Source organism: Scylla paramamosain, chromosome 9, assembly GCF_035594125.1.
Source record: "Scylla paramamosain isolate STU-SP2022 chromosome 9, ASM3559412v1, whole genome shotgun sequence".
In the NCBI taxonomy this organism is placed as follows: Eukaryota; Metazoa; Arthropoda; class Malacostraca; order Decapoda; family Portunidae; genus Scylla; species Scylla paramamosain.
Genome location: NC_087159.1, coordinates 14562759 through 14572849, shown reverse-complemented (window position 1 = coordinate 14572849; position 10091 = coordinate 14562759). Strand labels below are relative to the sequence as shown.

Here is a 10091-nt window from a genome sequence, read left to right as displayed (position 1 = left end):
GCCATTTAAAAAATGTCAATCAATAATTACATTCTCGTAAATCAATAAAGGCTTGACGACAGAAGGAAAAAGATAAACGAGCCCTGAGACTCATCTGTTCACGAAGATTTATATATCGTTAAGTCTTCTCAGGAAACTCAATTTACCGCACTGTAGAATCGCTTTTATGCTTATTGAATCCAGAACACGTAATATGAATAAATGAAAGACAAACAGTATCATATGGAAAATCAACACTTACCTGGATTAGGGATAATGTTTTTCTTTTCTGGAACTGGGATCTCAAGCGCAGGCCTGTCTGTCTGTCGTCTGTCGGTCGCTTTCTACTCCTGATGCAGACCGGAGGTGCAGTCTGCCTTGCCTGCCTACTGGCACACAGAGACACGCCAGCCTGTGGAGCATAATTAAAAGACGCATTAAACATACTCTTAAAAGTATAAAATAAGGTGGAAAAAAACTTCAAAGAAAAACGAACAAAGAAGAATTTAGTTCCTGAGGTAATTTTCAGCATGCATCTGTAAAAAAGAAAGAGAGTAAAGCTACCATTATAAAAGGAGAAGACAGGGAACAAAGCAGTATTCCATGAAAAAAGTCTGTAAAATGAGAGAAAAAATAGTTAATAATTTGTTGTGCCATTAGAAAGAAGTTACACACAGGGAAAAAAAGGAAATGATACAAAAAAAAAAAAATTGGGGGGGGAATAAAGGAAGACAGAAAACAAAGAAGGAAGTGGTTGCACTCCACAGTACACATACATAAACACACACACATACACACACACACACACACACACACACACACGGGCGAGTTGACATCACCTCTGAAATCCCCAGCGAGACACAACACAACACAAACACAACACAACGCGACGCACAACACTCGACAGGAAAACCACCTTTACCACCACAACTGATCGTCACCACACATCACCCATTCACCGCATCACACCCCACACACCCTCTTCCCTCCGCCCTGCCACGCCCCGCCGCGCCTCATTTGAGTACCTCGATCACGCCCTCCCGCGCACGTCCATCGACAGGGGCGGCTGGAGAAAAAAAATTACAGATACGGAGTAGGGAGAGAATACGTGGGGTCTAGATTTGTGGTGTGTGTTCCGGCGGGCAGCGTAGTGTGGTGGTTTCTAATACAGGTGAGTTATGGCGCCATCAAGCTCCTGCCGTCTTCCTTCTCTCTGTCTGTATGTGTGGGTTTTTGCCAAGGGTCCGTCTGATCGAAGGAGGACGAGGGGTAAAAAATGGTCTAATAATATACTGCTGCTCTGTCGGCCACGGTGATGCTTTATTTCCTTCTCCCTCTATATTTTTTCTTTCTTTTTTTTTCCTCCCTTCTTCCTTTCGTCTGATGTCATTTCAGCTTTCATGTTTTTGGTGATATTTGTGTGTGTGTATGTCTCTCTCTCTCTCTCTCTCTCTCTCTCTCTCTCTCTCTCTCTCTCTCTCTCTCTCTCTCTCTCTCTCTCTCTCTCTGTCATGTATTAGAGATCGGACAACTTTATTTTTTTGTCTTTCAGCAAGATAGACAGAGAGAGAGAGAGAGAGAGAGAGAGAGAGAGAGAGAGAGAGAGAGAAGAGAGAGAGAGAGAGAGAGAGAGAGTGTGTGTGTGTGTGTGTGTGTGTGTGGGGCCTGTGAGGGATCGCCAAACAAAAGTTGTATCAAATATGCACATTCCAAATACTATTCATGACTAAAATTATTAAGCCCGGAATCGCCTCTGGAGGATAAAAGGGAGAGAGAGAGAAAAGTATTAATGAAATGTACTTTTTTTCTACCCTACCAGGCGAGCGAAAAAGAAAAGTGTTCATTAAAATGTCTTTGTTGTCTATTGAACTTGTGCCAAAAATAAAAATAGAATAAAAAAAGTTATAATGTTCAGTAAATCACATAGGTAATATTCCTCTAGCTCTTTGTTTCCATTACCTGATATAAATAGCTGGGATGTGAAGCACAGGAGAGTGAAAGGTGAGGAGAGGAGAGGTAGGAGGACAGTGCTGTGGGAGGAGATTTGAAAGAGATAACAGTTAAAAAACAGACGGGTATTGAAGAAAAAAAAAAAAAAAAAAAAAAAAAAAAAAAAAAAAAAAAAAAAATATAATATATATATATATATATATATATATATATATATATATATATATATATATATATATATATATTATATATATATATATATATATATATATATATATATATAAAGGCCTATATTCCTAAACAATTCATTTTCTCATAAACTATTTTTAAATGCCACAGCGATGATTGATATGATTCTCTAGCTGTTTTTTACCATCATTGTCCTGAAATTCTTGTTAAACTATTAAATTATCACTAAAATCACGAAAACATGCTTGAAAACCGTAACAACTTTCAGTAAAGTCTGTCAGAAATAGCGAAAATTAACACGTCGAAACATTTAAACATACAAACCAAACTAGAGAAGTAAGGGAAAGAGAAATGAGAAAATCAATGCTGGAGGAAGAAGGGGACAGCAGAAGGACACAACAAAACTGAGATAAGGGAGCGGAGGATATAAAGAAAGAGTTGGGTTGGGGAATAGCGTTGGTATAGGACATAGGCTGAAATGAAGAAAAATTGAGTGGGAGACTGAAGGAGATAAGTTTGTCGACATTGCAAGACAAGATATAGGGCGGCCTTAGGAGATATGGGTCGGATAGTGCTAGAGAGACAGACGCAGGGGGAGTAAGGGAAGGAGGGAGACGAGGGGATATGAGAGTGAGAGATAAGATAAAGAAGACAGTGGTGGGAAAAGATAATGGTGGGGTCTGGAGAAGGGAACGAGAGAGAGAGAGAGAGAGAGAGAGAGAGAGAGAGAGAGAGAGAGAGAGAGAGAGAGAGAGAGAGAGAGAGAGAGAGAGAGAGTGTAGGTCTTACGTCACTCTGTCTCTGATATGGAACACCACATAAAATGAATAAACACGCTCACACACACACACACACACACACACACACACACACACACACACGAAGGGGAATTAATACATGACGCCCACACACACACATAAAAAAAAAAACGATTTTTTACCATATTCCACAAAACATAAAGATTTCACAACGTGATCTGCAGCGTAATGTTATAGGATATTTAATCTCACGAACAAGAAAGAAAAATATGATAGAGAAAAACTAACAGAGAGAGAGAGAGAGAGAGAGAGAGAGAGAGAGAGAGAGAGAGAGAGAGAGAGAGAGAGAGAGAGAGAGAGAGAGAGAGAGAGAGAGAGAGAGAGAGAATATCTTTCATGCCTTACAAGCCTTTCCATTTTCCTTCCGTGACCAAACAGGGAAGGATATTATGATTCCAGAAATGATGCGGTGATAATTCCGAGCGCAAAACACAACCGCCAACAAGCCACCGCGTCTATAGGGAAGGAATGAAATAACGAAGAATCTATCAGTGTTGACCTTAATTCACTCTCTTGCAAATGACACACATTTTTTCAAAACGGGAACTATAAAGTGCTTTTCTTAATCACTTATATAGGACACATGCAACTTTTCGAAATAGAAAAAAAGATGATGAAATGTTTGCTTTAATATCTCATAAAGGATATATACAGAGAGAGAGAGAGAGAGAGAGAGAGAGAGAGAGAGAGAGAGAGAGAGAGAGAGAGAGAGAGAGAGAGAGAGAGGATGAAAAGGGAGGTGTATGCAGAGTAAAAATATTTGTAAAAAGAAAATTGTGACTCATATTTGAATGCTAATGGAACACCAGATAACATACACACGCACACACGCCCACTCCTCCCCCACCCAGACAAACGTGGTGGTGATGGTGGTTGTGTTGGTGGTGGTGGTGGTTGTGTTGAGTGGTGAAAAGATGGTGAGAAGTATGAGACTGCTGCTGTTGTTGTTGTTGTTGTTGTTGTTGTTGTTGTTGCTGTTAGTGATGGTGGTGGTGGTAGTGATAATGGTAGTGGTGGTAGTGGTTGTGCTGGTGGTGGTGGTGGTGGTGGTGGAGAGGCCTACTGTTGGTAGGCGTCACTTGGATTCAAAAACTTTCGGTAGTTATTCAGTTAGAAGTAATTCAAATGCAAATGGATTTTACTTTCTACTTTCATTCGTTCTTTCAAATTCTACCTTACCTCCCGTTTCTCCCTCCCTCCGACAAACCCCCTGCCCCACCCACTCTCTCTGTTCCGGGCTTTTCAGTTTTACTTTTTTCCTCACTTTTTTTTTTTTTTTTTTTCGAACATACAAACGTCAGACAAAAGCGCCTAAATTTTTCCTCCTCTCAAACTGAGTCGAGTGTGGAAGCTTTCCTCGACTCCTGACGCTTTACACTTTATTTGTGCTGCTTTTATTCCCTCCGTTTTTCCTCCCTTTTTCTTTCTCTATCCATGCTATTTTTTCTTCGCCCGTAGAAACAAAAAAGTTAGTTTTCACACCATCAGTCTTTCATATTCCATTTGTTGGCCGATCGTTCACGCTAGAAGATTAAGGTTCTCTTTCTCTTCATCTTTTATTGACAGGGGTTGCAATTATGTAATTTTTGTGTTTTCACTGTAATGCTTGTAACACTTTTCCTCTCCTGATATTTATTAATTTTTTGTTATTTTTTCCACTTTATTGCTATTCACATAGTCATTAACTTCTTATATTTTGTCCTGTCTATTTATTTGTTTGATTTATTGTTGTCTTTTTTCCTTACTGAACTCCAAATATGTCATTCCATTCTGAAATGTGATATTAAGTTGGATTTTTACTTCTCTGTTTTCAATAACATGAAATACACACACATCTCTCTCTCAGTCATCCATTTGCTCACACACACACACAAACACACACACACACACACACACACTCTCTCTCTCTCTCTCTCTCTCTCTCTCTCTCTCTCTCTCTCTCTCTCTCTCTCTCTCTCTCTCTCTCTTTCTTTCTTCGATTAACTTTCATTAATTTAGTTTTTTGCTTTTCTCTTCACTTTTCGCCGCACAGAAGTTGAGGAAGTGAAGTGAAGCTCAAACGAAACTCACCCAAAAGGACAAAAAAAGAAGAAAAAAAAAAGAGGGGAAAGAAAGGAAATGAAAAAAAAGTTCTGGTCCTCACACCGCTCTGCTTTTTTCCTGGTGCCTCCTGAGCCCGACCTTTCCCACCTACTCATTAGCGTTGAATCAAGTCTGGGATACGTACCTGAATGTGCCCCGTGTGTGTGTGTGTGTGTCTCATCCATTCGTCCATACTGCTTTGAGTTGGAATCCTATCATACCTTTCCTTCCCGTCCCACACTTTTTTTTTTTTTTTTTTTGTGTGTGTGTGTTTTAGTGTTAATTTATGATTTTCCGGTTTTTCGTCTGACTCATCTTCCGCCTCGTATTTCACCCTTTGGCTTTTTTTTTTTTTACCCTTCGTTTTTCTCTCTTCGTTCTTCCTTCCTCATGACGGAATGTTCCTGTAACTCATTCTGCTTTACTTTTTTTTTTCTTTTTAACCATCCTCTGCCTTGCCTTACTATGAAAGTTCTCAACACTCAACATTTCTTCATTCCTCCTTCACTCTCCTTCTCCTCTTCCTTCTTCTCTTGCTGCTGCTGCTTCTCTAAATCAACTTTCCTCCTTACCTCACTCAACCTGTCTCATCTCCTGCCTCCCCTCCGTCGGGTGTATCAGGGCGACTAACGAGGCTGGCCACAGGGGAAAGGAAGAGTGGGGGACGGAGGCTGGAAGGGGACAGGGGCGATGAGAAGGGCGGGGACAGGGCAGACAGGCGAGGAGGGAGGAAGTGGGGAGGAAGGCGCGGCTAATGGCACAAGATCTAAGGCAGAGCGACCCCCTCCCTGGTTCTCTTATTCGGTTCCGTCAGTCCACACCATCACTGGATAAGATTGATTCAGGGAGAGGCGGCAGTGGGGCGTCCGTCGGTGGTTTGCGTCCGAGAAACTCTTCCTCAAATACTGAACCGAATTTCCACGTTTCCCGAGTCTTAAGAGCGAGGTTTGGTGGTGGTGGTGGTGGTGGTGGAAGAGGAGGAGGAGTCCGCGCTGGGTTGTTACGAATTCCTCCTGACGACTACTGCAAAATTAAGGTCTTCACGGTGCCAGCGAACCTTTACGAGAGGTGCCTTTCACGTTTTCCAAGAACTCGAGTGCCATCTATACAAATACTGCCTTGGATAAACTTGGTTAATTTCTAAGATGTAGGAGTACTTTTGCTTTCACAAATATAAACTTTTCATAACTCGCAAAAAAAGTCAAAGAAAAGAATACGTGACATGCAAGAGGAGGCTGGCGTCGTATTTTTTTCTCCATTTTATTTTCGTTGGGGTCTGGAAATAAAGGTGATCTGCTCGCCCTCATCGGTGACAAATTAAAGTGTGGGGGGAACGTGCTTTGTGTGCCAAGGCTACCAAGGGAATTAGAACCTTTACTTTCCATCCTTTTCATTGCCTCATCCGTGTTCCTGGAGCTGAAACGTTCGGCATCACCTGCGTCGTGTGCCTGGCAGGGAGAGGCAGGTGAGAGCAGGGAAAGAAGCGGCAGAGGACCACATGAAGTAGCCATCACTCTGCCTAAACTGTCATCCCCCCGGCACTAAATTCTTCCCAATATATTTTGTATCCGTGGCACAGAGAACCTAGCGAAAAATTTAATGTCCAAAGGATGGTGGTGCAGTTTCATAAAAGTGAGGGAAATAGAAAACGTCTCCCGGCGCGCCTCACTTTGTGTTATGAAGGTGTCGTTCAAAGAGGCAAAGATATTTCAGGACTGAGGAAAACGTTAAACTGAATAGGGTTTTGTACCACACACACACACACACACACACACACACACTGAGCACCGACCTAATACTGTTCTTCGATTCCAATGCTAACGTTGATTTTAATTGGAAAATAAAATAAAAGAATATTGTGAAAACTAGTATAAAGAATGTTTCGCGGAGGAGATAGAGGAAGGGGAGGAGGAGGAGGAGGAGGAGGAAGAGGAGGAGAAGAAGGAGGCAATGGTACTTTCTTTTACTACCATTCCTCTTCGTATTTTCTTCTACTACCTCCTTCATCATCTTCCTTCTGTTGCCTAGCATGATACACGGACAGAAACGTAATTGAGAGAGAGAGAGAGAGAGAGAGAGAGAGAGAGAGAGAGAGAGAGAGAGAGAGAGAGAGAGGAGAGAGAGAGAGAGAGGAGAGAGAGAGAGAGGAGAGAGAGAGAGAGAGAGAGGGGGGGAACTAAATCATATTACCTTCTGTACACAAACGCGAAAACACTATTACCTCGCCGTTCTTCACTCCTTCACCTGATGGAAATGATTAATATTCCCCACTGGGCTTTTAATGGCAAGCAAGACAATCTCACATGGCGCCTGGATCACGATGGGACGCGTAGGTAATTGTAATGTGAGTGGCGTTGCTTTTTCCCGTTAAATTGTCTCACCTTGCTCCCCACAGAGCCCTTCATTCTTCGCACCCTGATGCAATTTATTAGCTAGCCAACGAAATTAAATGTTCCCAAGGCTCGCGGGAGAGTGACTTCACCTCCACTGACCTGCCAAATCATCCATCCGTCCATCCTTCCATCCATCCATTACGGGTGCTGCATCAACCCTCAAAAGAACGTATAGATAGAGCAAAGCAGAGCACCAGCAGCATCACACCAGTTGGTCCTCGTGTATCAGTCTCAACAATCATTATTATTATATATAAGTATATTCACCATTTCATATATTCATCCCACATGTTTATATTCGTCCCACGTGTGCTTATGTCCAGCCAGCCTATCCTATTTTAACCTTTCTCATCCATCTCTACCTCTCAAGGGAATTTCACACCCACTTCCTTAGGGGAAACACCTGTGTTCATTCTCAGTCCTCGTTAGTCATTGGCTAAAATAACGAGATCTCCTGTTGGTTCTTTCACCTAATTTCATGGCATCTCATTGGTCATTTTCTTCTCCCCAAAAACCAAAACGTGATCCACATAGCTCAGATAAATACAGCCCACATGGTAGCGAGCTCTCTCAGTCCCAGTCAGAGCTCTCAGTCTCAGTCGAGTCCCGTCCGAGAGTCAGTCACGAGCAGTCAGTCTTGGTCTCTCATTCAGTTCCGCTCAGTCACAGTCAGTCTTGAGAGACGCTGCTCAGTCATCATTTCATATCACTTCAGGGAGAGAGAACAATTAATCGTCACGTCATAATCTCGTCTCGAATCAAGTGTGTACATTCTCTATTATTAAATCAAGAACAACTCTCATCATACGTGTCTTTTACTCGCACACATCAACTGTATCAACTTATACCCACGACCTCCAAGCTACCAGAAATACCAAGCTCACTACCGGTTATCCACGCTACCAACACACCAAGCTCCTCATCTAATCCAGCAGTGGCAAGCATCATCAACTGGGAAAGTACATCATCTAAAACTCAGAACAGTAGTAAAGAGGAGAGGCATCATATCTTAGAACAGTGGTGATCAGCGGCAATCAGTCAATCTAGGAAATAATCGTGAGACTGTGATAAGGTACACAATTTTGATCTAAAGGAAGAAATGTGAGGTAAGAGTAATACAAACAGAGTAAATCAATCAGTCTACATATATATCTACATATCACATTCATCCATCTGCATCTAATACCTCTATACCTTTCTACTCGTCCTTCAACACGGGGAAATTTGGTAAAAAAAAAAAAGTGAGAAATTTTGGATGCATGTTTGGGGTGTGTAATTTCCAGGAGATGAACGAGGCGCCACCGCCACGCCGGCTTCCTCTCTCCAACAATAAACTCATCACGTGGAAATATATTGCACGCCGATACTGAGTCCAGAGGAATACAAGAGTTTGGTGGGGCGGGGAGCGGGGAGGGGAGGGAGGGCGGGAGGCAAGGGACGGAGAGGGGATGAAAGAGGCGTTGAGAGGGAAAGTAGGGCAGGATAGGTAAGTTAGGGAAGGATGTTAGAAAGGAAGGGGAAGGAGAGGAAAAGAAGAGAAGAAAGAATATGGAGAAAATGAGGTTACGCGATAAAGCAGAGATGAAAGAAAGGTCCAAAAGGAGAAAGGAGGGGAACAGGATGAGAAAACTTAAGTGCGTATGGATCTGCTTTGTTTTGTTTTTACTTTTGAGACACGTGTGAGGCAGAAAATAAGTCAGAAAAGGAAAGCAAAATAGAAAGCGGATCGGACTGAAATATTATCTTGTCTCACTTTGCGCAGCGCCGCCGCTTAAAGAGAGAGGTAAAAAGAAAACTTTGAAGCACACTACGCGGAATTCTTTTAGTACTGCATTTTTGTTCTATTTTTTTCTCTTTTATATTTACCTGAGAGTAAAAAAAATATAAAGCGAAACTTCAGCATGACCTATCATTTTACTGACAGTTAAAGAGAGATGAAAAAAAAAAATCCCTAGAGAAAAATTGTCTCTGTCCATGAAGGAGATTTGCAATTTTAATTTCAAGTTTGTGCTTTCGAAGGTTTAAATGTCAAGGTGCGCGGTTCTGTATCAGCTCCAAGGTTTTCCCACGTCCATTACCAAGTCGAAAAATCTCCTCATTCTTCGTTACGCAAACTGTGTAAAATAAATAGAAGTACATCAATTCTTACATGAAAAAAAAAAAAAAAATGCGTGATACATCCAACGCTCAAACAAGAACACACACGCACAGCTATTTCTCTGCTTTATTTTCTGGACACGAACGAGAGGTCACACTTCCACGACAGACAGCAACAACTACAGATTCAATCTCGCGATTTGCTAGGGGCTTCTGGGGAAGGGAGGGGGTCGTCTTGTGGCTGGTCTTGCAGGGAGGCGTCTTGGGAGGGCTTCTCATCATTACGGCGGACAGGTGGAGGTGGATCTACGTGGATAAAGCAGAAACTGTCACAGGGAATGGTGGCGTGCTCTCTCTCCCTCCCTCTCTTGGCACGCCGCCCACATACACACACACACACACACACACACACACACACACACACACACACACACACACACACACACACACACACACACAAATTAAACGTTTGGAGTGTGTGTGTGTGTGTGTGTGTGTGTTAGTGAACGCGTGCCTGGCTGAGGGAGGATCGCTGATAAACGCGAGTAGTAAAATGTAACAAGAGCGAGTTTGTTGCCCGAAT

The 10091-nt window shown here is 42.3% G+C and overlaps 1 protein-coding gene across 3 annotated transcripts in view; it reads right to left on the bottom strand.

Annotated features, from left to right (window-relative positions):
* Positions 1-264: 264 nt before the first annotated feature.
* Positions 265-10091, bottom strand: part of LOC135103655 (muscle-specific protein 300 kDa-like) — a 28464-nt gene continuing 18637 nt past the window's right edge. Inside the window, exon 10 of one of the 3 annotated variants that reach the window (XM_064010207.1) lies at positions 265-391. The gene's annotated coding sequence lies outside the window, so the exon portion shown is untranslated. Of the gene's footprint in view, positions 392-9649; positions 9815-10091 lie in introns of those variants that run through there. The other 2 variants (XR_010270155.1, XR_010270154.1) reach the window with 2 other exon arrangements.